The 7,705-nt window shown below is 44.5% G+C and overlaps 1 long non-coding RNA gene across 1 annotated transcript; it reads right to left on the bottom strand.

Annotated features, from left to right (window-relative positions):
- Positions 1–3,036: 3,036 nt before the first annotated feature.
- On the bottom strand, positions 3,037–7,393 carry LOC141225082 (uncharacterized). The gene is made up of 3 exons (XR_012292406.1): positions 7,331–7,393; positions 4,653–4,738; positions 3,037–3,143 (listed from the first exon to the last, which is right to left on the bottom strand). It is a non-coding gene; the product is annotated as an uncharacterized lncRNA (long non-coding RNA).
- Between the last annotated feature and the right edge of the window lie 312 nt (positions 7,394–7,705).

Consider the following 7,705-nt stretch of genomic DNA (forward strand, 5'->3'; position numbering starts at 1 on the left):
GAACACAACTACCAAGAATGTCTGGCAAGTAATACTACAGCTCTCCTACAGAGTAGGCAGTGCTAAAAATGCATGACATGCCACAATTATGGGCTGTTATCTTCTGCATTTTCTGAAGCCAAAAGTACAATGACCGTTAACCATGAAACGGTGAATGCTGCATTTGATATTCTGTTATTTATGTCCTATATTTGGTGTTGTGTACATAGATCAGCCTGGAACTCCCAGTAATGAAGTAATGACCCTTTCTAATCTACTCACATTTCTGAGATGTTTGTGTTGGTTTCTTGTGTATACTCTGGAGGGGCATTGGGATCCTCATTGTTCACCATCCTGGTAGCGATGGTACAGAGCTAAATACGGATAAAAATAAGATATAAAATATTTTTTTATGTACTTTTAGAGTTTTTTTTCTTTTTTTTTTACATATTTTGGATTTATTAATCACATACTTACTTTACAAAGCTTTTCAGAAGATGACGTAAAATTTTGGAAGTCAAGGCTCTCATTATTCTCACTTGTGCCTTCCTCATCCTTTGAGACCAGATGTTTGTTTATATCAGAATGATCTACAAGAAATAGGTAATGAAGTATTATTAGAGGTTGTCAGTATAACACAGTCACTATTTATCACTAATATTAATGGGAACAGATGATCACATATTAGGGAAGATGAGACAAACAGTCGCTTAGTCTAGATGACGTCTCCTTCTACTTACTGATAAATAAGCTGGTGTCTGCGTCTGAAACAAGCTGAGGAACATACTCCAGCTCCTGGCTCAGAATGTTGTCAAAGTCCAAGTCACTCAGGAATGGATGAACCTTGATCTCAAATGCTCCTCCTAGAAAAAGAAAAACAAAAGTGATGCGGACATAGTCAGGGATGGCTCCATATCTGAACAGTTTATCGTAATCTGAACTAATGACAAAACTGAGCCGACATGAAGGAAATAAACTGGAAGTCTTAGTGTGGAGAACTAGAAATACAGTAGATGAGCTGATAGAGAAATGCTGATCTTCATGGACATGAGCGATATGTCCTTGGTCTAATAAGGGAATATTAATACTAGTATATCTGTTACCTGTCCCAAGTCTACGCACAGGATTTCTTCTGAGCAGCTCAGTGATGAGATTCTGAGCATCCAGGGGTGGAGCGCGATCACAATTCCAACTTAGTTCTCCTGTTACATAGAAAATTACAGAAAATAAAACCTCTTTACTGGACTGTAACTTAGAGCAAAGGAAATAACTAAACAAATGTAACCAATCAACGCAATGATCGGATTATTCTACTCACCAATGACAACCCTTTTATAAAGCTCAGTGAGGGAATCAGAATCAAATGGTACACATCCCAGCAGGAATTTATACAGGATGATCCCCAATGACCACCAGTCAACAGGTCTTCCATAGCCTTCTTTCAGGATGATCTCTGGGGCTATGTAACATGGGGTGCCACAGAACTGGAAACCAACAGAACATAGAGATGAGAATCGATGAAACAATTATTATGACAAGATATCATCGTTAAAACACAATGCAGAAGATAAAATATTAGTGGAAAAGTTCTCTAGAAAGGAAGAACGTAGAGAAGAGACAATAGTGTGATGAGATTTGCAAATAACAAGCTAAGTTCTTGTAGGTGATGCTGACCTCACGGTCCTGGAACTCTCTGGAGATGTCCACTGCTAATTCCTTGTAGGTGTTGGTTTTCGGTATCATTAGACCAAGTTTTGAAATCCCAAAATCGGTAACTTTAATATGTCCAGTAGATGTAATCAGGAGGCTGCAAAAGAGAAGATGGTTTTAGCCTCACAGACTGAATGATAATAAATGACAACTTTCCCCACTTTATTATACTTCGGGGGCACTTACTTTTCCGGCTTCAGGTCTCTGTGCACCACACCGTAACTATGCAGGTATTCCACGGCAAGTACCGCCTCTGCAAAGTACAAGCGGGCCATGGGGACAGAGAAAGGACCCCTGGTGCTTAGAAGGGTCCCACAGTCTCCACCTGTAGAAGAAAGGAAATATGACCGGTGAGGGGTTTATACAGAAGATAACCATGATATACCACGAGCAGATAACCATGATGTATAATGAGCAGTGAGCGGAAACATCCTGGGGAGATCACACAGATAGTGGCGTACATAGAAATCACAAGACCCCATATCAAAAGTTGTAATTGCCCCCAACCCTAAAAAATAAAAAAGAAATATATTTATATCCCTGTTGAAGCAGCTTGGTGTTCTCACCAGCAATACAACTTTTATGGCCATTTTAGAGTATGATGCTCCCAAAAATGCCCACACCCACACTCAATGAGTATGGTATCCCCACAGTGAATCCTCCTAAGGAGGCCACCACTTAGAAGGAGGCCAGCCACAACCCCCTACTCGGTGTGATGGCACCCACAGCAACCCTCCCACTCAGGATAATGGTTCCCACAGTCCCTCACACAATATAATGGTCCGCATAACTCCCCACTCAGTATGATGTCCCCACACAGAATGGGGGCCTCCATATAGAGTGAGGACCCCCACAGCACCCCACTTAATATGATGACCTCCACTCATCATTCACAGTCCCCCCATATCTAGTCATACGGCCCCCTTTCAGTATTTTGGCCCCTACTAGCCACCTACTCAGTATTTTTGCCCCCACCAACCCCACCTCCTTGAAGAAGCAAATACCGCTGAAATTGTGATGACAGGTGGAGGGATGCTGCCCACTGCCGAGCGTCGACAGACCCCCTCCGACTGATGAGCCCCATAGCGCCCCTGCACCAAGATCAATGAATTTACGAGCATCTTGGTAATAGATAACCTATAGTAAATGCTCTGTGGGGATGTAACCAACAATGTCCTAATGATATGAGCAGTGATAAGATGAAAGCAGACATGGGCTGAATATAATACAATAGATGTGTCTTACCTCCTACATACTCCATGACCATACACAGGTGAGATCTAGTTGGAAAGGAGCAGAGCATGGAGACCACAAAGGGACAATCAGCAAATGTTAAGATGTCCCTCTCCAGAAAGGCCCATTCCAATCTCTGTGCAGTATTTAGGTTCCGCTTAGCCATTTTCTTCATAGCAAAGGTCTGGTGTGAGTCTTTATGATGCACTAAGTAGACGGCCCTGGAGAGAAGGAGAATCCATCGGTTATAATAAATCCTTATTAATAATCCATCTATAGAAATCATTATATGTTTAATACTGGTATCCAAGGGGTAACATTTCTCCTTGCGGAGAGTGAAATGTTAAGCTTGTCAAGGTGAGGAGACTTTTAAGCCTCAATGATCCTCTGGGAAATATGCAAATTGTCTCTTCAGAGAGGAAGAGAACTAGAACACTAGTGCCCCTTATAGGAAGTAGTAATCCTAAAAGTCAATATCGACCCTTTAACGAGCCTTATCATATGACATGGAATAATAGCCATAACCAAAAACTCAATTTTCGGACACTATGTTTTGGGGTACAAGCACTCATCAGTGCAAAGTGTGAGATATGGTTTGGCTGGGTGAGAGGCATCTGACCGGGATCCAAGCGGTAACGTTTCTCCTTGCGGAAAAAGCCATGTTAAGCATGTCAAGGTGAGGAGACTTTTAAGCTGCAATGCTCTTCTGGGAAATATGCAAATTGTCTCTTTTCAGAGAGGAAGAGAACTAGCACCCTAGTGCCACCTATAGGAAGTAGCAATCCTATTTCCCAGAGGAGCATTGTGGCTTAAAAGTCTCCTCATGTCCGCAAGGAGAAACGTCAACCCCTTGGATACCGGTCAGACACCTCTCACCCAGTCAAACCATATCTCACACTTTGCACTGAAGAGGGGCAGTACCCCAGAACGCAGTTCCTGCAAATTGAGATTTTGGTTTTGGCTATTATCCTAAGTCATGTGACAAGGCTTGTTAAAGGGTCGATATTGACTTTTAGGATTGCTACTTCCTATAGGTGGAGTTCTAGTTTGCTTCCTCTCTGAAGAGACAATTTGCATATGTATAATACTAAAAGTCTGGCCGCCACTATAAATGCACATCTAGAAATACATAAAATAGCACTACATAGATCACCTATTGGAGGTCTCCACAATGCCACTTCTGCCGGAGCCATCACCCAGGTCACATTATAGATACGAGAATCTATCGAAATTCTCTTTGGGCAGATTCGCTATAACTGACCAAATACAATTTAGTGCAAATAAAATTGGTCCAAAATGAATGTGCTCCAGGGCTCTCTTCTGCTGCTGAGGCCAGTGATTGGGCCCACATGGTCATGGTGGAGGGTGTAGATGTCATTGACGTCAATATGGTGTCACCCTTCATGTGACCATGTGTAGCCAACTTCTCTGATCAGCTTCATAATGGAGCCCCCCCCATCAAAACAAAGATCAGAGTGGAGAGCAGAAAAGCTCAGGTGGAGGAGGCAGCATAAGAACAGATGAGGGTCTAGCACAGGCGAATGTAATAATATTATATTATTATATATTATATTATATGTAATTATATTATTTAAATCGCTTTCCTTACAGTTTGATTTGCTACAGATCACATAATTTCCCTATGATAACACTGAATGGCAGAGTGCAGGGGCAGAAGCATTGTCATAGGGAACCCTGAGAAATGTGGATTATGGCAACAGAAATCTCACCCAAAATTTCCACTGCTGATGAGTTTGGAAGTTTCATAGTCGCTCATATGCGGCTTTCTCGCCGGAACCAATGAATCGATCACGCTCTATAAAAGAATAAGAAATAATACTGATTTATTGAAGATGCAGGAAAAAAGTTACAGATGCAAAAACTTCTCCCCCCATATTATGTCCCAGATGATTTACACTGATATGATGTTGGGAGGATACAAACCGGACGCTGGGCAGACCTGGCGCTAGCACCCAGCACACCCAGGCAAGTGCCGGGGCCCTGAGTAGGCGAGGGGCCCACTTGCTGTCGGGCACCCTGGCGCGGTATGGGACCGGTGAGCAGAGGAGAGTGGTGCCAGCGCCAGCTAGTGGGCCTTGCTCCCCCCCCCAATGCTTGCTCAGGACCACGGCCGGCACAATACTTACCTCTCCACAGCTGGTGAGCAGTGAGGTGAGCATTTGATTTTTTTTTTTTATGTATGGAGGTATGGGGCATTATATGGGGGGAGAAGTGACATCCTGCATGGGGCATTGTGTGGGGGGGAGGTAGGGACATCCTGCGTGGGGTATTATATGGGGGGGGAGAAGTGACATCCTGCATGGGGCATTATATGGGGGGAGTGACATCCTGCATGGGGCATTATATGGGGTGAGAGGTGACATCCTACATGAGGCATTATATGGGGGGGACATCCTGCATGGGGCATTATATAGGGGGGTGACATCCTGCATGGGGTATTATATGAGGGGGAGAAGTGACATCCTGCATGGGTCATTATATGGGGGGGGGGGAGTGACATCCAGCATAGGGCTTTATATGGGGTGAGAGGTGACATTCTGCATGGGGCATTATATGGGGGGTGACATCCTGCATGGGGCATTATATGGGGGGAGTGACATTCTGCATGGGGTATTATATGGGGGGAGAAGTGACATCCTGCATGGGGCATTATATGGGGTGAGAGGTGACATCCTGCATGGGGCAATATATGGGGTGAGAGGTGACATCCTACATGGGGCAGTATGTGTTGGGGGGACATCCTGCATGGGGCATTATATGGGGGGGGGTGATATTCTTCATGGGCATTATATGGGGGGTGACATCCTGTATGGGCCATTATGTGGGGTGGGACATCCTGCATGGAGCATTATGTGGGGGGGACATCCTGCATGGGGAATTATATGGGGGGTGACATCCTGCATGGGGCATTATGTGGGGGGGATATACTGCATGGGGCATTATGTGTGGGGGACATCCTGCATGGGGCATTATGTGGGGTGGGACATCCTGCATGGGGCATTATGTGGAGGGGACATCCTGCATGGGGAATTATATGGGGGGTGACATCCTGCATGGGCCATTATGTGGGGGGGCACAGCCTACATGGGGCATTATGTGGTGGGCACAGCCTGCATGGGACATTATGTGGGAGGGACATTCTGCATGGGGAATTATATGGGGGGTGACATCCTGCATGGGCCATTATGTGGGAGGGGGACATCCTGCATGGGGCATTATGTGGGGGGGGGGCACAGCCTGCATGGGGCATTATGTGGGGGGTCAAAGCCTGCATGGGGCATTATGTGGGGGTCACAGCCTGCATGGAGCATTATGTGGGGGGTCAAAGCCTGCATGGGGCATTATGTGGGGGGCCAGCCTGCATGGGGCATTATGTGTGGGGTCACAGCCTGCATGGGGCATTATATGGGGGCACAGCCTGCGTGGAGCATTTTATGGGGTCCATTATTCTATATGGAGCAATATATGGAGCTCATAATACGGTATAGAGGACTATGTGGTGCCATTATACTGTGTGGAGGACATTACTGTCCGGTCTGCACTGTGAGCTGTGAGGATTCGCCGCTTTCTGAGTTATTGTGGAATTTACAATAGATATCGCTCATGTAATGTAAGAAGTGAAATCTTCGGCCTTGTACTATATATATATATATATATATATATATTTATCTGCGGTATCTGTGCATCATGAATCGTGGTATGTGTTAAAGGGGCCACTGAGACTCTTTCGCCCAGGGCCCACGAAATCCTGGAGCCGCCCTGCAACGGTCATCATACATTACTATAACATTCTGGATAATGTGGGAGATCACACAGAGGAGGACTTACAGGTAATCTGTCACCAGGTGTTTGCTATGTATTCTGAAAGCACCATGATGTAGGGGCAGAGACCCTGATTCCAGTGATGTGTTACTTACTAGGCTGTGTGTGGCTGTTTCAATAAAATCAGTAGATTATCACTAGAAGACTATCTGTCTAGCCAGGTAGTCCTATTGCTCTGTACCCCTGCCTCCACCACTGATTAGCAGCTTTCTGCCTATGCACAGTGTACACAGAAAGCTGCCAATCAATGGTGTGGGCGGGGTTATACAAGACTCAGCATTCAGAGCTCTGCAGCAGAAAAAAATAGTGATTTTATCGCAACTACTCCACCGAGTAAAGTAATCAACACATGGAATCAGGGTCTCTGTCCCTGCATCATGCTTCTCTCAGACCAAATAGCATAAACCTGGTGACAGATTCCCTGTAATTCAAATGTAATTAACACCATAGGGTCATCTACACTTAGAATAGAGACGTCCCATGGTTGTATGGGGGATAATACTGGACGAGTCATTCACACCCCATGATCTGATGATACACACGCATCCCCCTCTATGATACTTACGGATTCTTGGATCTCCGGGATCTCACTAATTCCATTGTTAGGATTCGACAGCTCAGTTGTTTCTAAAATAATGATGAAGAAATGAAATGTATTAGAGGATATTATTCCTACATAGATAATACAGCAATAAAACGGAGAAATGACAAGATGTCTGTAAATGGGATTAATACTCGTTATATGGGGATTCTAAATATGAGAATATACGGGGAATCCATAGATAAATGTAATGTAAATGATGGAGGAACCCCTTCATAAATAACAAAAGACTGACCATCACTTCCGAAAAGAAAATGGGTGTGAACAGGTGCATACTAAGAGTAGCCATCCAAATATATAACTAACAAAGTTGCACTCTGTAACGCTATAGCATGTAAA

Source organism: Phyllobates terribilis, unplaced genomic scaffold (genome assembly GCF_046119375.1).
Source record: "Phyllobates terribilis strain yellow unplaced genomic scaffold, ASM4611937v1 Scaffold_399__1_contigs__length_1738980, whole genome shotgun sequence".
NCBI classification, from domain to species: domain Eukaryota; kingdom Metazoa; phylum Chordata; class Amphibia; order Anura; family Dendrobatidae; genus Phyllobates; species Phyllobates terribilis.